Below are 21,312 nucleotides of genomic sequence, written 5' to 3' on the forward strand. Positions count from 1 at the left end.
AGGGGACACAAGTTAAATCCCTGGTTGGGGAAATGAGATCCTACTTGCCTGGGAACAAATAAGCCTGGGCACCATAACTAGAGAGTCCATGTGCTGCAATGAAAGATTCTCCAAGGGCTTTCCTGGTGGCTCAGTGGTAAAGGATCTGCCTGCCAGTGCACGAGACATGGGTTCGGTCCCTGATCCAGAAAGATCCCACATGCCTCAGAGCAACTAAGCTTGTGCACCACATCTATTGATCCCGTGCTCTAGAGCCTGAGAGCCGTAACTATTGAAGCCTGTATGCTGTAGAGTCTGTGCTTTGCAACAAGAGAAGCCACAGCAATGAGAAGCCAGTGCATCGCAGCTAGAGAGTAGCCCCAACTCTTCAAAACTACAGAAACGTCTGCACAGCAAGAAGACCCAGAACAGCCAAAAATTAAAAATAAATAAATATTAAAAAAAAGATTCTGCCAGCCCAATTAAGTCTTGACACCAGCAAATACATTATTTTTTTATTTAAAAAATAATTTATTAAAAAATAATTATATTTTTAAAAAGTATAACTGCTCTGGAACCGTGTCAGGCAGCATGGAAGGGAAATTCCCTCTCAGGTGTTACTGCAGCTCTGGCCTCCTGCCTTCCGACCTGCAGAGATGCTGAAGGTCTCCGGAGGCCATTGAGACCCTAGGGGACAGGACTCCTAGAACTCCGCTCCTCATTGGTCGGTGCTGATATGCCCTCGTCCTAGCTGCCCACTTCCAGATGAAGCTGGGAGCCCCACTCCCACCTCCCCCCACATCCTCCAGGTGCTTGTTCCCCCAGGGCCCCCCAAGGATACAGACCAGCCCTCAGTTTGCCCCTTCCCTACCGGCCTTTCCCTCAGCCCGCAGCCGCAGGCAATTCAATTCTTTTCTGAGTCTAAGAAGACTCTGAATTTGGCCTCAGAGCAGAGAATTCTAAGGGTCCAGCCTCAAACCCAGTTGGTATGTCTTAAGGAGAAGGGAGGGAGTAACAAATAGCTGGGTTCTTTTTTCCAAGAGTAGGGAAACCAAATGCTCACATTCCATAGTTTAGTAGATGATGCTGACACATTCAAGCTCTCTGCCCTCCACTGTGCCCTCTCTCAGCAGTGGCCTCTGCAAACCTCTATTCTGCTCGGAACCACCTTCTGCCACCCTCCTCCATGCCCCCCGCCCCCGGCTGACCTTAATGATGCCAGCTTGTCTGCCTCCTTGAACTACTGTGGCTTCCTGCCAGTGACCCTTGCACACGGCACCATCCCTTCTTCCCTGCTTCCCTGGGAGTTGGAAAGGGATCTTCCTGCCCCAGGCCAAGTGCTCCCCACTCTCCTCCAGCTCTGTCAGTGGCCCCTCCTTATACATTTTAGATTGTTTTTTAAATAAAGATTTATGTTTGGTGGTGGTTTCGTTGCTAAATCCTGTCCGACTTTTGAGACCTCATCATGGACTGTAGCCTGCCAGGCTCCTCTGTCCATGGGATTCTCCAGGCAAGAATGCTGGAGTGGGTCACCATTTCCTTCTCCAGGGGATCTTCCTGACCCAGGGATTGAACCTGGGTCTCCTGTACTCGGTATGTTTAGAAACATTGATGATTTACAGAAAAGTGTACAGAGACTTCTTGTATACAACCCTCTTACCCAATTGTACATTACTATTAACTAAAGTTCACACTTTATTCAAATTCCCTTGGTTTTTTCCTAACATCCTTCTTCTGTTTCAGGGTGCCACCCAAGATATCACGTGACATTCTGTTGTCATGCCTCCTTGGGCTACTCTTGGCTGGGACAGTTTCTCAGACTTTCCTTGTCTTTGAGAATCTTGATGGTTTGGGGAAGTACGGTTGTCAGTAGACTGTCCCTCATTTGGGGTTCGTGTGGTGGTTTGTTTTTCTCGTGACTAGACTGGTGTTTAAGGGCTCTTGGGAGGAAGACCACAGAAACGAAGTGTCATCCTCATCACGACGTTTCAAGGCTGCCTGATGTCAACATGCTCACCGCCGTGGATGTTGACTTTGATCGCCTGGCTGAGGTGGTGTCTGTAAAGTTCTTCTTTGTCTCCCGTTCCATACTGTGCTCCCTGGAAGAACTCCGTAGGTGTAGCCCCTGCTTAGTGGGTGGGGAGTCAAGCTTCACCTCCTCGAGGGGTCAATATTTACATCAATTATTGACAATTTTCCCATACAGAAACTTTCTCCCTCTTTTATTTGCTTAATCATTTATTTGTATCAATACAGACTCACAGATATTTATTTTATCCTTTGAGTTATCAAATATGTTATTTCTTTTTTGTTCAAATTGTTCCTACCTTTGACTCTGGGTTGATTCAATTTTAGTAATTTCTGTGGTCCTTTGATGTGGCCCCATCCCTTTGTTTTGGAAGCACTTCCTTCCTTCCTTCCCGGCTTCCGAGATGCTTCAGGCTCCTCCCCCAGGCTAGAATTAGACACTTCTTCCAGGAGCCCTGGTGTCTGTTATCAAGGAGAACAGGCTTAGGAACCTAGGTCTGGGTGCCGTGTGCCCTCTAAAGGAACAAAATTGGAAATTTGTGTGGAAATATAGATAACCTGTGTATAATACACACGACTAGGATGCTGGGACAAATATCAACAACCTCAGATATGCAGATGATACCACTCTGATGGCAGAGAGTGAAGAAGAACTAAAGAGTTTCTTGATGAAACTGAAAGAGGAGAGTGAAAAAGCTGACTTGAAAGTCAACACTCAAAAAACTAAGGTCATGGCATCCAGTCCTTTCACTTCATGGCAAATAGAAGGGGAAAAAGTTAAAGCAGTGACAGATTTTATTTTCTTGGGCTCCAAAATTAGTGCAGATGGTGACTGAAGCCATGAAATTAAAAGATGCTTGCTCTCTGTAAGGAAAGCTATGACAAACCTAGACAGCATATTAAAAAGCAGAGATACCACTTTGCCGCCAAAGTCCATCTAGTCAAAGCTAAGGTTTTTCCAGTAGTCATCTATGGATGTGAGAGTTGGATAATAAAGAAGACTCAGCACCAAGAATTGATTCTTTTGGATTGTGGTGCTGGAGAAGATTCTTGAGAATCCCTTGTACTGCAAGCAGATCAAACCCCAGTCAATCCTAAAGGAAATCAATCCTGAATATTCATTGGAAGGACTGACGCTGAAGCCGAAGCTCCAATATTTTGACCACTTGATGCAAAGAGCCAATTCATTGGAAAAGACTCTGATGCTGGGAAAGACTGGGGGCAAGAGGAGAAGGGGGTGGCAGAGGATGAGATGGTTAGATAGCATCCCTGACTCAACGGATATGAATTTGAGCAAATTCCGGGAGATAGTGGAGGACAGGAGAGACTGGCATGCTGCTTTCCATGGGGTCACAAAGAGTTGGACATGACTTAGTGACTGACTAACAACGACAGCATTTCTGTATTTACTCATCTATATTTTTACAAGATAAATGAGTTTCTGCTTATATCTCCAACTTTAAACCAGCACCACGTGGTTCATTCCAGCCTTTCCCTTGCTTATCTATAACTTCCCTCTGCAAATGGGAGAAACTCAGCTCCCACCACCCGCCATCCCTTTACTTATTTATTTATCCATGGGATTCAGGAGTGTTAGCTTGCTCACCACGAGCAACGAATTTATCAGCAAGAGAACAGCACTACGTACAGCTCCCTTTGTCAACAGACTTTGGCAGGACGAGAAAGGGGAAACAGAGAATGAGATAATTGGATGGCATCATCGACTCAGTGGACATGAGTTTGGGCAGACTCTGGGAGATAGTGAAGGACAGGGGAACCTGGCGTGCTGCAGTCCATGGGGTCACAAAGAGTTGGATACGACTGAGTGACTGAACAGCAACAACAAAGTCTTATGGCCACCAATCATTCCCGCAGTTGCTTAAGAAACTTTAGGTCAGCACCTTTTCTCCCCTATCTCCTTCAGGGAGGTTATGTGACTTTTCTAATACAGTTACATTCTTTTTTCACAGTCTGTACTCTATCCTGGGATTCCCCCACTATCTCCTAAATGATTTTTTTAAAAATTTGTCTCCATTAAGGTTTTCTCTGTGCTGTAAAGCTCTGGGGATTTGACAGTGGACAATGTCCTGCATCCATCATCACAGTGTTATACAGAACCGTTTCATTCCATCCCCCCAATTCTCCTGTGCCTTCCTTCCAACCCTTGGCAACCACTGATTAGTTTTCCTATTCTATCTCCTGCATTTTATTATTTTATTTTTGTCTTTTCACAGCTTTACAGCTCATTTTCTTTTTAAAAAATTCTTTTTGGACTATAGTTGGTTTACAATGTTGTGTTAGTTTTAGGTGTAAAGTAAAGTGAATCAGTTACACACACACACACACACACATTAATATATGTGCCGTGCCATGCTCAGTCACTCAGTCACGTCTGACTCTGCAATCCCATGGACTGTAGCCCTCCAGACTCCTTTGTCCATGGGATTTCCCAGGGAAGAATACTGGAGTGGGTTGTCATTTTGTTCAGGGGATCTTCTCGACCCAGGGATTGAACCTGCATCTCCCATATCTCCTGCATTGGCAGGAGGATTCTTTACCACTGAGCCACCTGAGTAGCTATATGTATGTATGTGTATGTATATATATATATATATATATATATATGCACATACCCCTTTTTAGATTCTTTTTTCCCTACAGATCATTACAGAGAGTTGAGTAGAGTCCCCAGTGCTCTACAGTGGTTCTTATTAGTTATCTGTCTTATATATGTATATGTGTGTGTGAGTTGCTCAGTCGTGTCTGACTCCTTGTGACCCCATGAGTTGCGCCCGCCAGGCTCCCATGACTTGGGCCCACCAGGCTCCTTCATCCATGAGAGTCTCCAGGCAAGGAGTGGGTTGGGAGTGGGTTGCATTCCCGTCTTCATATCTTATACAAAGTAGTGTGTATGTGTCAGCTCCAATCTCCCAATTTATCCATTCCCCCATTTCTCCCTAGTGACCGTAAGTTTTTTTCTACATCTGCAACTCTATTTCCATTTTGTAGATAAGTTCATTTGTAACCTTTTTTCAGATTCCACCTATGAGTGATATCATACGTTACTTGTTTTTCTCTGTGTGACTTACTTCTCTTGGAATGATAATCTCTATGTCCATCTCTGTTGCTGCAAATGCATTTTAACTGTGCTCGACTTTCTCCAGGGACTCCTGCCCACCAGCATTTATCATCTTTGAAAATGCGTCTCTCTAATCACTTTGGGTACCTCCCACTATGACATCACCTGTTGTCTCCTTTTCATAGACAAACTCCACATTTGCCCTGAATTTGAATGAACTTTTTGGCCAGCTAGACAGGGCATGTGGTTCCCTTACAGACATTTGTACATCTGCTGGCTGGTGATTCCAAAAAGAAAGCAATTTGAAAACTTGCTTACATGAATATTCATAGCAGCATATCCTTGAGAACTAAATAGCATAAAAATCCAAATATCCATCAACTGATGGATGGATAAACAAAATGTGGTCTGTCCTCACAATGGAATATTACTCAGCAGAAACAGGAAAGAAGTGCTGATACAGGCTATGGCACAGATGAACCTTGAAAACATTGCACTGTGGGAAAGAAACCAAAGACAAAAGGCCCCGTCTTATGGTACTGTGATTCCATTTATATGAGAGGTCCAGAACAGCCAAATCCATAGACAGAAAGAAAAGAAGACTGGCAGTTGCGAGGGGCTGAGGGGAGGGAGAATTAAAGGGCGATGGCTAAGGGGTGATCAACATGTTTTAAAATTGATTTTGTTGATGACTGCACAAGACTGTGAGTATACTGCTGCTGCTGCTGCTAAGTCGCTTCAGTCGTGTCCGACTCTGTGCGACCCTCACAGACAGCAGCCCACCAGGCTTCCCCGTCCCTGGGATTCTCCAGGCAAGAATACTGGAGTGGGTTGCTATGTCCTTCTCCAATGCAGGAAAGTGAAAAGTGAAAGTGAAGTCGCTCAGTCGTGTCCGACTCTTCACAACCCCATGGACTGCAGCCTACCAGGCTCCTCCGTCCATGGGATTTTCCAGGCAAGAGTACTGGAGTGGGGTGCCATTGCCTTCTCCATACTACACACCATCAAATTGTACGCTTTAGATAGATGGATTGTATGGTATGTGAATTACAGTTTCATAAAGTTGTTACAAAACAACACAGAACAATTCCCTCACTGATTGTGCTAAGGCGATATCCGTTGAGATGAGTCATACTCACTGTGTGAATTCTCAGGATGACTCAGGGTTACAGGGTTATTTTCATGACAGCCCCAAGTTGGGCTTCAGGTCGACCCAGGACCAGCCAAGGAGGCTTATTTAAAGGTGCCCAGAACTGCTTTACGCAGGAGCTGGCCACTCACACCTGTGAAGCCTCTTTGGCTGTGCGGTCCCAGAGATGGAGCAGGCCATGAACAAAAACACTGTCAGGGTCATTTCAGCTCTGGACTCTCCTTTCCCTCCATTCTAGGGCTTGAATTGGGATTGGAATCTGGGACAGTTCTGCAAGTGACAGAATTTGAGCCCTGTCTGTAGGACTGTGGCCCATGCCTCCAGGGTGGGGGTGGGGGTACGACTTTCTGACGCCAGATCAAACGTGGATGTGTTTATAGCAGTAGGGTTAGGTTGGTTTAAGTTGCTCAGTCGTGTCCGAGTCTTTGTGAGCCCATGGACTGTAACACGCCAGGCTTCCCTGTCCTTCACTGCCTCCTGGAGCTTGCTCACACAGCAACAAAGCAGCCAAAGAAATTGGTGCCAGAATCTAATCTGAGAGGGAGTGTCACACGTAGAGTCATACGCATTCGTTCTCAATGGGAGTGACCTGTCACGGGGGACAGAGATCAGGTGGATTGTCAGAGCAATTACGTAGAATTCACTCTCCCTCCAGTTCCAGCTCTACTTGCTGATCCATTGGTCTTGCTCGAAACCTCCCAGCATGTTCGTCAGTAGGAAATCTGGACACTCTGTATTTCCTGCTGATCAGTCTCCGTGTCCATGACCAGAGGGCAGGCAATGAAGGAGCTGGTTTGTCTTCCTTTTCACCACTAACTCACCTGGCCTTAGCCTCTGTGGTGGGTTGAATGGTCCCCAACCCCCTGCCACCATGGATCTACCTAGAACCTGTGAACATGACCTTATCTAGAAAAAAGGGTCTTTGCAAATGTAATTAGATATTTATTTATGTATTTGACTGCACTAGGTCTTAGTTGCAACACCTGGGAGCTTTAGTTCCAGCAGGGTAACTCTTAGTTCTGGTAGGTGGGATCTAACTCCCTGACCAGGGATCGAACCCGGGGCCCCTGCACTGGGAGCACAGAGTCTTAGCCACCGGACCACCCAAGAAGTCCTCTGCAGATATAATTAAGAATCTCTACTTGAGATCATCCTGGATTATCTGTCATTGGCCCTAAATCTAATGATTGATACTCTTATAAAAGACAGAAGAGGGGAAGGCTGTGAGAAACAAAGGCAGAGATTCAGGTGGTGTACCTCAAGGTGAGGAAGGCCTGGAGCTGCCGGAAGCTGTTAGAAGCCAGGAAGCCTCCTCCCCGAAAGTCTTTGGAGGGAGTTGGGTCCTGCCGACACCTTGATTTCAGACTTCTGGCCCCTGAAATTCGAGAGAATACATTTCTGTTGTTTTATGTCACCAGGTTGGTGGGGATTTGTTATGGCCAAAATGAATACATCCCTGAGTCTCTGAACTTCATCTGTAAAATGTATTAAAATAAAACAGCATGGACTATGTGCCAGGGATTATGTAGACTAAGCCTTAACCTACTTATGCCATCTAATTCCTGGTATTCCCATTTTGCCACGTTGGAAGGAGGTGAAACAGGAGGCTGTGACTGTGCTGTGGACTGGCAGGACCTGCTGTGTGGTCAGCTCCCCCAGGGCTTTTGTCCTTGGCTCCCTAACACTCAAGCACTGGGAGTCTAACTCATAAAGCCTCTGGCCTGGCCTGTTTCTGAGATCTTCCATTCTGTGCACCAGCGAGCACTGCAGGGGCTTGAGGGGCCACCGGGGGATTAAAGGGTTAAATCCAAACCTCAGTGGCCAGGCCTCTGATGTGGTCCTGTTGTTGTTGTTCAGTCACTGAGTCATGTCCAACTCTTTGTGACCCCATGGACTGTAGCATGACAGGCTTCTCTGTGCTTCACTATCTCCCAGAGCTTGCTCAGACTCATGTCCATTGAGTCAGTGGTGCCATCCAACCATCTCATCCTCTGTCCATTTCTCCAAACTACAGGGAGGGAGCACAGCCTCATCTATCAGCAGAAAATTGGATTATTGGATTAAAGATTTACTGAACATGGTCCTGCTCACCAGAGCAAGACCCAGTTTTCCCCACAGCCAGTCCCTCTCATCAGGAAGCTCACACAATCTTCTTATCCTCATCCATCAGAGAGCAGACAGAATGAAAACCACAATCACAGAAAACTAACCAAATGGATGACATAGATCACAGCCTTGTGTAACTCAGTGAAACCATGAGCTATGATGTGTAGGGCCACCCAAGACAGACGGGTCATGGTGGAGAGTTCCGACAAAACGTGGTCCTCTGGAGAAGGGAATGGCAAACCACTTCAACATTCTTGCCTCAAGAACTCCATGAATAGCATAAAAAGGTAAAAAGTGGTCCTGGGGTTCTCCTATTGGCCTGCCCAGAAGGTCCTCTCAGCAGTTCTTCCTATCCCTGCTGACCCCTAATGTACCCTGATTTGGAGAGGGACGCTTACACTAGGAAACAGAGAGTAGACCCAGAAGTCCTCCCAAAGAGCATCCTCTCCTCATCCAGAGAGACACTGAGTCCACCCTGGGTGGTGACAGGCAGGGTGGCCTGTTGCTTCATTTTGGTGCTAGTGTGGACGGTGACTGCAGCCGTGAAATGAAAAGACGCTTGCTAGCTAGAAGAAAAGTTATGAAAAACCTAGACAGTGTATTAAAAAGCAGAGACATCACTTTGCCAACAAAAGTCCGAAAAGTCAAAGCTATGGTTTTTCCAGTAGTCATGTACAGATGTGAGAGTTGGACCATAAAGAAGGCTGGGCACCAAAGAATGGATGTTTTTAAATTGTGCTGGAGAAAACTCTTGAGAGTCCCTCGGACTGCAAGGAGACCAAACCAGTCAATCCTAGGGGAAATCAACCCTGAGTATTTCTTGGAAGGACTGATGCTGAAGCTCCCATACTTTGGGCACCTGATGTGAAGAGCTGACTCACTGAAAAGACCTTGATGCTGGGAAAGATTGAAGGCAGGAGGAGAAAGGGGTAGGACAGGATAAGATGGTTAGCTAGTATCATGGACTCAGTGAATGTGAATTTGAGCAAACTCAGTGAGATACTGAAGTTCAGGGAAGCCTGGCATGCTGCAGTCCCTGGGGTCACAGAGAGTCAGACACAACTTGGCAACTGAACAACAACAACAAGTGGGAGTCATGGAAGATGTTGACAGCTTGGCAGGGCAGAGACAGGGCCTGTGAGAAGAGTCATGGTCACGGACAGTGCACAGGGCAAGTGGGCTCACTGAGACCCCCACCCTTGGGGACAAGGGACCCCTTATCCCTTCCCAGAGCCACAGCTTCTAAGCATGATGGCTCCTAGGAGGCTGCCCGCAGGCACCCCTCATCTCTCATCCTTTAGCCTCAGAAGAAAGCAGCGTGGGTTGTTAAAACACATTTCATAATAAAGTAAACAAGTCTGGGTCCCAGGCTGCAGGACACGTGTTCAAGGCAAGTAACATGAGTCCTGTGACCTTTCCCACGCTGGCCGGCTGGGAGCTCGGCCACCTGTTGGGCCAGAACAAGTGCAGCCATGAAAGTCACCCAAGTCCCTCTTCCTCCAGCAGCAAATAGCAGCTTGCAGATGCCACAGGTGCCAGCTGAGGCCCAGGTGGGACGGGCTGTACGCAATGGCTCCTCCGGGGCTGGGGCCACAGCGCAGTTATTTATAAGCTCTGGCTGCTGCCAGCCATCCTGGATCAGGCTGGTTTGTTTGAGTCTCTGGTGCCAAGTGTTTTCCTTTTTTTTCTTTTCCCAGTGAGAATCTGAATCTGAACATCACCGGGGAAACCCAGAATCAAGTCACTGGATCAATACTTGCTCAACACCCACTGTCAAGGCCTCAAAGGTACAAATGTATGGCTTATCACCCACTCTCCCCTGGGATGATGGTGGGGCTGCTGGGTGTGTGTGTTGGGGGGGTACTTCTAAGAGCACCTGCCTAGAATTTGTCCTTGAGTGTGTCCGGTGGCTTAGTGGTAAAGAACCCGCCTCCCAATGCAGGACACCCAGGTTCAATCCCTGGGTTGGGAAAATCCTCTGGAGAAGGAAATGGCAACCCATTCCAGTATTCTTGCCTGAAGAATCTCATGGACAGAGGAGCCTGGTGGCCTACAGTTCATGGGGTCGCCGAGTCAGACACAACTTAGCGACTAAACTGCAGTGTCCTTTTCAGAGAGGGATATGTCAGAGCTCTGTTGTTATTTACCAAGTAGATTGATGTCCCTGAAGAAAGGATGTCCAGAGTATTTGCATAACGTAGGGCTCAGGCCTGCACTGTGACTTCCACAGGCCCTGAGCACTTCTGTTTTTTTGGGTCTCATCCTTCATTAAAAATAAATAAATAAAAAATTTTAAATTAAAAATTGGTATTGGGTTGGCCAAAAAGTTCATTTGGGTATTTTAATATCATCTTTCAGAAAAACCTGAATGAACATTTTGGCAAACCTAACACAAAGCAGACATAATTCAGGCTGGATTTGCTGCTATATATTCATTATTAATGTATTCACTTTTTCCTCTTGATTTTGTAAATTGTGTGTGTGCCATACTCTCAGTCATGTCCGACTCTTTGTGACCCTGTGGACTGTAGCCCACCAGGCTCCTCTGTCCGTGGAATTTTCTGGGCAAGAATACTGGAGTGGGTTACCATTTTCTACTCCAGGGGATCATCTTGACCCAGGGATCGAACCTGAGTCTCTTGTGACTCCTGCATTGGCAGGAGAATTCTTTACCACTGCGCCCACTGGGGAAGTAATTAAAACCTTTCTGAGGGCTCCTAAAGTCCCAGGGTCCAGTGAGTGCCTCCTGCTGGGCCTCCCTCCCAGAGCTGTTTTATTCTCTGATGGTCACCCACATTCAGATTTACTGTGCTAAGTGATTTACATGCAAAGTCCTATTTCTTCTCTGCAAAGTCCATGGGGAAGTTAGCCTCCCTACCCCAAACCCCAGATGGGGAAGCTGAGAAATGAGATCACTTGTCCAAGGTCACGCACAGCTGGGGCTGCACCCACTGCCTTGTCCTCTATTTCCCCACTAGATGCCTCTTCACCCACACTTGACTTTAAAAAGCTTTCATGCCTACAGTTCATGCTTCCTGGAGGCCTCCGTTAGTCAGTAGCCACTTGTTCCTGGCCCAGTGAGATGCTACCAGGAATAGAAGGTCCAGGCAGAGAGAACCACAGGGGTGTGGCTGTGTCTGGAGCCAAGCTATCCTCTCCCCCACCTCCCTGGACATCCCTGGGCCCAGCGCCCTTGGTGTTGTTCAGTACCCGAGGCAGCTGGCTCTGTCCGGCCTTGACTGCCTCAGACCCAGGGCCACTGCCCTGTGAAAATTAGTAAAAGGCATCCCTTCCTCAAGACCCTTGATTGCCAGGAAACTGGTGCATTAAACACCCAGATCTATAATGTGCAATGTGTTTGTTATGTGAATGGGGGCCCTTGTAATGTGTGACGTGTGCATCCTGCCCAACCAGACAGGGTGGCCCTGGCCAAGCTCCCAGAGCCCTGTTGCCAATGCCTGCTTTCAAGGATGCTTGAAGTGATAATAGGCCAGTCTTGGGAGAAGGCTGGAGATGAAAGCATTTGCAGCAGAGAGGCGTGGGGGCGGGGGGCAGGGGAAAGGTCTCAGGCTGGCTCCAGAAGGAGGGGTTGGGGGGTTGCAGTTGGAGTTGAAAGCAGAAGTCCAGGCTGCCTGATGGTCACATGGGGAGTTGTACTTGAGGTCAGGAACATCCAGCCCTGCGAGAACCAAAGGTGGGCCTTGGAGCATGCACCAAGTGCTACAAAGGTAAAGACAAAGAGGCAATTACGCCTGTCGGGGCAGAAAGGACAACCAAGAAATGCTTCATGAGAGACAAAGCATCTGAGCTGGGCTTTGGCAGGATAAATAGGAGTTCGCTGTGCCAAGAATCTGGAAGAACATTTTAAAAAGTGTGTAGGGCTTCCCGGGTGGCTCAGTGGTAAAGAATCCACTTGCCAATGCAGGAGACATAGATGTGATCCTTGGGACAGGAAGATTCCCACATGTTGCCTAGCAACCAAGCCCGTGGGCCGTGACTACTGAGCCTGTGCTCTAGAAGCTGGGAGCTGCAAGTACTGAACCCACGTGCCCTAGAGCCCATGCTCCGCAACAAGAGACGCCACCACAATGAGAAGCCTGCGCACCACTGCTAGAGAGTAGCCCCCACCCACCATGACCAGCGAAGAGTCCATGTAGCAGTGAAGATGCAGCAGAGCCAAAAATAAATAAATAAAATCATTATGTTTTAAACAAGGTGTGTCAAAGAGAAGGAACAGAGAGGCAGGAGACTACAGAACTTCAAAAGACCCCTGGGTCACCCCTGTCTGGCACTGACCCACTCTGTTACAGGAGTTGTTTACCACATTGCTTTCCCACTGCCCTGTAGGCTCCTGTGGGCAGGGACTGAGTCCAGTTTGCTTGTATCTCAGAACAAGGTTATGGCCTGGCATAAACGGGCTCTTGATAAATATGTGCAGGAAGAATGTACCAGGTGTTGATTGACTGTCTGTTGCAGCCAGGGTTTAAGGGGTTGGGAATTGGGATGGGAAGGTGGGAGGAAGCAAGGCGGAGAAGACCAGCTGGAGACACTGTGTGGGCCTGGGGGCTCTGCCGTGGAGCCTGTGTTTCACTGTGTTGGGAATGTGGGGTCAACAGAAGGGTGATCCAGACCTGCCTAGGTCACCAGATCTGTTGCCAAAGGTTTGGGGTGGCCTCCAGTTCAAGGGTGGCTCAGTGGTAAAGAATCCCCCTGCCAATGCAGAAGTCACAGGAGACTGGGTTCGATCCCTGGCTCAGGAAAACCCCTTGGAGGAGAAAATGGCAACCCATTCTAGTATTCTTGCCTGGAGAGTCCCGTGGACAGAGGAGCCTGTATAGGGTTACAAAGAATTGAATATGACTGAGCATGTACGCACCAGGCCAAGTGGGCAGAGCCTTGAGATAACAGAGGAGAGAGGAGGAAAGTGTTGGGGCTGTGGGCTCCTGGCCATATCTACTTGCTCTAAAATGATGAAAACTGGGGAATTCCCTGATGGTCCAGTGGTTAGGGCCTCTCACTGTCACTGCCAAGGCCCTGGGGTTCAATCCCGTGTTGGGGAACTGAGATCCTACAAGCCATGTGGCATGGCCAAAGGGAGGAAAAAGATAGAGACAGTCCCACTGAGGGAAAGAGGGAGTTCTCCAGTTTAGAGGCATGAGTCAGGAAGAGCAGCATAGTCTCCTGGGTCAACTTGGGTGTGGTAACATTTGGAAAACATAACCTGTCACAGGGCTAGCATATAAAACTATTCACTCAGCACCATGACCAAGTGGGATTTATGCCAAGTGTGTAAGGCTGGTTCAACATTTAAATACCAATGAATGTAATCTATCATATCAACAGGCTAAAGAAGAAAAAGAATCACATGATCATATCAACAGATGCAGAAAAAGCATTTGACAAAATCCAACACTCATTCAAGATTAAAGCTTCCAGCAAATCATTAAGAGGGGTACTTCCTCAATTTAAAAAACATCTACAAAAAAACTACAGCTAACATCATACTTAACAGTGATAAACTTGAAGCTTTCCTGCTAACATCAAGAACAAGGCAAGGATCTCCCCTCTCACTAGTCCTTTTCAACATTTCGCTGCAAGTCCTGGCTAACGCAATAAGACAAGAAATGGGAGTAAAAGTTATACAGATTGGGAAGGAAGAAATAAAACTGTATTCACACATGACGCAATTTTCTCTGTAGAAAATCTGAAAGGACCACCACCACCAACAACAAAAGCTCTTGGAATTAATGGGCAATTTTAAAAAAGCTGTAGGATACAAAGGTAATACATAAAATCCAAAAGTTTTCCTGTATACCAGCAACAAACGAGTGGAACTGAAGTTAAAAACATATCATTTACATTAGCAGCCCCCCAGATCTATATGAGGAAAACTACAAAATTCTGATGAAAGAAATCAAAGAACCAAATAAATAGGAAGGTGTCCATGTATCAAGATGTCGTGTGTGCTAAGTCACCCAGTCATGATCAACTCTTTGTGACCCTATGAACTGTAGCCTGCCAGGCTCCTCTGTCCATGGGATTCTCCAGGCAAGAATATCGGAGTGGATTGCCATGCCCTCCTCCAGGGGATCTTCTCTACCGAGGGATTGAACCGGCACCTCTTATGTCTCCTGCATTGACTGGTGGATTCTTTTACCACTAGCGCCAACCTGGGAAGCCCAGCAAGATGTCAGTTCTTAACTCGATCTTCAGATTCAACGTGATCCAAATCAAAATGGCAGCAAATTATTTTATGGATATTGATAAGCTGATTCTAAAGTTTATTTAGAGAGGCAAAAGACCCAGAATAGCCAACTCAGTATTGAAGGAGAAGAACAAAATCAGAGGACTGACTTAACCCAATTTCAAGACTTATTATAAAGCTATAGTAATCAAGACTATAATAATAGCAAAAGAACAGACAACTAGATCAATGGAACAGAATAGAAAGCTCAGAAACATACTCACATAAATATAGTTAACTGATCTTTAACAAAGGAGCAAAGATAATACAAAGGAACAGAGGAAATCTTTTCAACAAATGGTGCTGGAACAGCTGGGCATCTATATGCAAAGGAAGCATCCAGACATAGATCTTACATCCTGAAAAATTAACTCACAATGGATGATAGACCTAAATACAAAGAGCAAAACAGTAAAGATTCTTGAAGATGATATCAGAGAAAATCTAGGTGGCCTTGGGTATGGTGATGACGTTTTAGATATAACACCAAAGGCACAATCCATGAAGGAAGAACTGATAAGCTGAACTTCATTAAAATAAAAACTGCTCTGTGAAAAAAGATGTCAAGTGCATGAGAAGACAAGCCACAAACTGGGAGGAAATATTTGCAGAAGACATATCTGATAAAGGATTGTTATCCAAAATATACAACAAAGTCTTAAAACTCAACAAGACATCAAACAACTTAATTATAAAATGGCAAAAGAAAAAAATATAATGGCAAAAGATTTGGACACCCTACCAAAGAAGATATACTGATGGCAACATGCATATGAAAAGATATTCAACATCATATGTCATTAGAGAAATGCAAGTTAAAACAATGAGATACCGCTAGACTCTTAACAGAATGGCCAAAATCCAGAGCACTGACAACACCAAATGTTGATGAGGGTGTGGAGCAGCAGGAACTCTCATTCATTGCTGGTGGGAATGGAACGTGATTCAGCCACTTTGGAAGACAGTTTGCCAGCTTCTTATGAAACTGAACATACTCTCACCAATATAATCCAGCAATCTCAGTCCTTGGTATTTACCCAAATGAACTGAAAACTTACATCTACACAAAAGCCTGCACTCGGACGTCCAGAGCAGCTTTATTCATAATCTCCAAAACTTGAAAGCAAACAAGAGGTCCTTTGGAAGGTGAATGGATAATGAACTGTGGAATATTCACCCAACAGGATATTATTTAAGAGAATTCCCTGGAGGTCCAGTGGTTACGACTCCACACTTTCACTGATGTGAACCTGGGTTCAGTACCTGGCCCAGGATCTAAGACCCCCACAAGCTGTGCTGCCAAAAAATAAAAAAAATAAAATAAATAAACCTGAAGCTTGTTAAAAAAAAGAATATTATTCAAGATTAAAAAGAAATGAGCTCTCAAGCCATGAAAAGATGTAGGGAATACAAATGTATGTTACCAAGTGGCAGACACCAATCTGAAATGGCTACATACTTTATAATTCCAGCCACATATATGACATTCTGGAAAAGGCAAAACTGAAGATGGGAAAGGATCAGTGGTTGCCAGGGGATCGGGGAGAGCGGGATTAACAGGAGACACGAAGAGGCTTTTTAGTCAGTGAGGTTTCACTCTGTAAGACACTAGTGGATATGTGTCCTTATACATCAGTCAAAACCCATAGAATGTACAACACCAAGAATGAACCCAAGTGAAGTATGAACTTTGGGTGGTGATGTGTCAGCATAGGTTCATTGATTGTAACAAAAATGTCACTCTGTGGTGAGGGAGGCTATGAGTGTGAGAGTTGTGGTTTAGTCTCTATGTCATGTCTGATTCTTTTTGCAACCCCATGGACTGTAGCCTGCCAGGCTTCTCTGTCCATGGGATTTCCGTGGCAAGAATACTGGAGTGGGTTGCCATTTCCTTCTCCAGGGGATCTTTCCAACCCAGGGATCAAACTCACATCTCCTGCATTGGCAGGCAGATTCTCTACCACCAGGGAAGCCTGTGAGTGTGAAGCGACAGGAGGTAAAAGGGAAATCTCTGAAATTTCTGCTCAATTTTGCTGTGAACCTAAACCTGCTCTAAAAAATAAAGTCCATTACAAATTACTGAGTCAATCTCCCTTCCTACTCCAGTCATCAGACCTTGAGCTGGGGGGTGGAAGGAGAGATGGGAGCTCACAGGAGAGGGGCTCCAGAAGAAGCAAAGGACCCCAGCTGTCCCACATCCAGGCCTGCTCAGGTCATGCCCACCTTTCCAGGCCTCAACAGCCTAGGAGGGGACACTTGAGGGGGTTGATGGTGACTGTAAAACATGGGCTGGGTGGGGACTTCCCTGGCGGTCCTGTGGTTAAGACTCTGTGCTTCTACTTCAGGGGGCACAGGTTCGATCCCTGGTCGGGGAACTAAGATTCCACATGACCAAAACAACAAAACCCAACTCCCATCCCTAAATCCAAGGGTTGGGTAGTCACCTTCTGGGCAAACTGCCTCTGGACTCTGGCTCCAGAGGTCCTGGCTCCACCACTTTTCAGCTGGGAAACTTGCCAAGTGGATGCGTGTCTGCGAAATTGGCAATCACAGTAGTGCACCTACTGTGGGCGCCGATGAAAATAACCGGAGTGACACAGGTGGATGGCCCTGAGCGGACAGCTGGACAGCAATACCAGCCAGGAGGGAATCGTCAGATCTCCGCGTTCCTGCATGCGCCGCTGCGCCCCCTGGTGGCCGCATAGGGAGCGGCAGCACTGGCCGGCGGCCTGGGGCAGAGCCATGCTCCCTCCTGTCGCTGTGTGCGGCTTGCTTTGCCAGCAGTGAGCATCGCGTGCTTGCGTGCCCTGTCGCTTCAGGAGTGTCCGACTCTTTGCGACCCTATGGACTGTGGCCCACCAGGTTCCTTCTGTCCATGGGGTTCTCCAGGCACGAATCCTGGAGTGGGCTATTGTACCTTCATTAATCAAGCGTCCCTAGAGGCGGCCATGCTGAGTTTTCTCCCAGTTTCCTCTCTCTTGGGTCCTGAGGTCGCCATCCCCAGGACAGGTTTGGTGGATGCTTGTAGAACTGTGCTCTACAACTCTATCCAGGATGCTTGTCCTGTGTCTCCCCGTTGGGCTCTCCCAGGACACAACCCCAGAGGTGGAGGAGCCAACCCCTTCCTCTCTGGAAAGCATGTACCAGCCCCAGGCAGCCCACCCTACTAAGCTGGACTGGTAGGGATGGATGTACCTACAGGCCTCTCCGGGGACTGTCTGTCAAGGAGCAGGAAATCCAGGGAAGGGCCCTGCTCCCTGGTTTTTAAGGGACACTGACTGAGTGCCACCACTTGGAGGGCCTTTAGCCACTCCTGTCTCCGCAGTGCGTGCCTGCTGCGTGTGTGCTCAGTCGCTCAGTTATGTCTGACTCTTTGTGACCTTGTGGACTGTAGCCTGCCAGGCTCCTCTGTCCATGGGATTTCCCAGGCAAGAATACTGGAGTGGGCTACCATTCCCTTTCTCCAGGACGTCTTCCCGACCCAGGGATGAAACCCGTGTCTCCCAAGTCTCCTGCATTGGCAGGCGGATTCTTTACCACTGAGCCATCTGGGAAGCCCATCTCCCCCAGCAACCACAAATAAGGAAAAAAAAAATTGGCAAAGTATGTGTTTCAAATTTCCAAGTTGATGGGACTACTGTTTAATTCATCAAACGAAGAAATTAAGAAAAAAAAATAATGTACTGGTGAAGTAATTGGTCATTAGGGGGAATTCTAGATTCCACTTTAAAAAACTCTATTAGGTAACTTGTTTGTAAGGATAAAGTTTTTTTCTTTTAAGGTGTACCTAATTTTATTTATTTTTTGACTGCACCATGTGGAGTGCAGGGATCTTATTTCCTCGGGATTGAACCTGTGCCCCCTGACTTGGGAGTTCGGGATCTTAACCACCAGGGAAGACTCAGGGATAAAATATTTATTAATAACACATTTCTGGATGATTTTCTGGTGCTGTCCTCAGTTGGCACCATGTCAGTGTGCCCTCTGTCCCAGGCTAGAGCCCTTGAAGAGCCACCCTCGAGCCCTCTGATGAGAGTGGACCCCCACCCGCCTGACTGTTGGTATCTAGGTGCCCATCCTAGGACAGCCTGAGTATTAATAGATTCTAGAGGAAACTGGCAAAGGGCACAGTTCTGCAGGCCAGAAGCTGAATGGAGCCCCTGCACCGCGCCCCTGCCCGGCTGGGATAGCAGAGTAGGAACCGTTGGGGAGGGAGTAGAGAACACTGTGTCCGTGAGTCCGTGTTTGGGGTTTTAGTCTGGACCTGAGCAGGTTGTGAAATAAGGGCATTTGAGCCATGTTTATCGAAATTTCAAAGGACCGTTTGGCCCAAAGTGACATATTTAGTTTAATATCACTGATGTTGCCTTGGATGTCAGAGTGCTGCCAGAAAAAGGCTCTGTGATCAGGCTGCCAGGGCTGGAGGATGGCTGATGGTTCTGCAAGGAGAACAGGAGGGCCTCTGAGCTCAGGGAAGAAGGAGGGGTGTGAGGCTTCCGTGTAGACTGTGACCAAGCTAGGAACTAGGCGGGGGCCTCGCCTGTCCCCACCTGCACTCAGGGTTTCACAGATCCCCGTGTTTCTTACACCTCTTTCACAGGCTCAGAAATCTCAAAAGGACGTGGACAAATTTGAGGTTCAAAAAAAAATTTGACGTTGAAAAAAATTGATGTCATTTGAAAGACATCAATTGTGCAGTATTTTTCATTTTTCTCTGACAGAGTTTCATGTGCATTTTCTGTTTTAAGCTTCATTTTTCTATGATAAAACTAGTAGAGCCACAGAGAGCTAGGGAACCTGGGGATGAAAAGCAAGTAAAACCCCTGTGGCTCAGATCATAAAACACGGTTGGCATGTGGCTCCATTCCCTCTGTTCGTGAACATGGCTACAATCCCAGGTCACTTGCAAATCCAAGTTATGTGTTAAGATAGCAAAACATGGAGAGAGTAGGTCTTAAGTGTTCTTAATACACACATACACACATACAGACAGGCAACTATGTGAAGATATGGATGTGTTAATTAGCTTGATTATGGCAATCATTTCACAGTGTATACCTGTATCAAATCTTTTCTTTGTGTACTTAATGTATATAATTGTTGTCAATTAAATATAAAGTTGGAAAAAATTAAAAGCAGATTTCTTCAACAAATAAATTGCAAGATGAACAGGGAACCCATAGATAAAAAGAAATTTAAATGTCAGGTCAACCAATCAGTGGATCCTGATTCAAACAGGCTGCTTTTTAAAAAAAGAATATTTTTGGCATCAAGGAGACTATTCATAATACAGCATTAATGATTTAATTATGTTGAAGTTTATTTTTAGGTGTGGTGAGATTAAAAAGATTCTGTACTTTTTGTGCATTTAGAAATATTTACAGATGGAATAATATACTCTCTTGGATTTGCTTTAAAACAATAACAGTTGGAGGGAGAGGGTAGAGGTCAAGATGAAATGAGGATAAATGTGACAACGTGTTGGTGGCATGTGGGATCTTAGTGCCCCTACTAGTGACTGAACCTGTGCCCCCTGCACTGGAAGCATGGAGTCCTAACCACCGGAATGTCAGGGAATTCCCTATTTCTCTATTTTTAAAAAATACGTTTGCAATTCTCCATAATAAATAGTTTAATTTTTGTTTTTAAAGGACATGCAGGGACTAGGACTGACCTTTTGTTGCAAAGGGACTCAGTCACTGAGAGGTACCCCATGGGCTTTGTTGTTGTTTAGTTACTAAATGATGTCTGACTCTTTTCGACCCCATGAAGTGCAGCACACCAGGCTTCCCTGTCCTTCACTAACTCTCAGAGTTTTCTCAAACTCATGTTCATTGAGTCGATGATGCCATCAACCATCGTTCTCTGTCACACCTTTCTCCGGCCCTCAATCCTTCCCAGCATCAGGGTCTTTTCCAAAGAGTCAGCTCTTTGCATTAGGTGGCCAAAGTATTGGAGCTTCAGCTTCAGCATCAGTCCTTCCAATGAATATTTGCTGGGAAGAGGCTATTCAGACTGGTCCAGCCACCAACTCCCTCCAGATGCTCCTTCCTAAGGCTCAGTAGGGTTTCCCAGGTGCCTCAGTAAAATTCACCTGTCAATGTAGGAGACACGGGAGACCCAGGTTTGATCCCAGGAAAGATCCCCTGGAGGAGGAAATGGCAACCCACCCCAGTATTCTTGCCTGGAGAATCCCATGGACAGAGGATCCTGGCAGGCTGAGGTCCATGGGGTCGCAGAGTCAGACCCAACTGAGCAAGTGAGCGTGTATGAAGGCTCAGTATCCAGTGTCCGCCAGGGGGCGCTGAGACCATGTTTAACTGACCCAGAGCTGAGGGGCTGGACCTTTCTGGACCGCCTTTGAGATGTGCTAAGATTTCAGACTCTCCGTGGGAAAAGTTTGGGCACAAACCTAAGAGATGTGCAGAGGGTCAAGGCGAGGGCTGATATCGCAAGAATGTTGCTGAAAACCTGTGGATGAAAATTGGGCTTTCCTGCTGATTTCTTGAGAGAATTTTATTTCTTTGGCTTCTATCCCTGAGTTTCTCTAGTCTCCATTGTGGGTTTTTTTATTTTTTTAATTGTTGGAGGGAGGGATATAATTCACATATCATAGAGCTTACCCATTTAAAGTGTACAGTGCAGTCATTTCTAGAATATTCACAGATATGTGAAACTGTCACCTCTTTCAATGTTAGTCTTTTTGTTTGTTTTTTAAATCCCCTC

The 21,312-nt window shown here is 46.4% G+C and overlaps 1 long non-coding RNA gene across 1 annotated transcript; it reads left to right on the plus strand.

The window, feature by feature from the left end:
• The first annotated feature begins 9,779 nt into the window (after nucleotides 1-9,779).
• On the plus strand, nucleotides 9,780-16,887 carry LOC133227820 (uncharacterized). The gene is made up of 3 exons (XR_009729958.1): nucleotides 9,780-9,892; nucleotides 10,040-10,129; nucleotides 13,686-16,887. It is a non-coding gene; the product is annotated as an uncharacterized LOC133227820 (long non-coding RNA).
• The last annotated feature ends 4,425 nt before the right edge of the window (nucleotides 16,888-21,312 follow it).

This window comes from Bos javanicus, chromosome 16, assembly GCF_032452875.1.
Source record: "Bos javanicus breed banteng chromosome 16, ARS-OSU_banteng_1.0, whole genome shotgun sequence".
Taxonomy (NCBI): domain Eukaryota; kingdom Metazoa; phylum Chordata; class Mammalia; order Artiodactyla; family Bovidae; genus Bos; species Bos javanicus.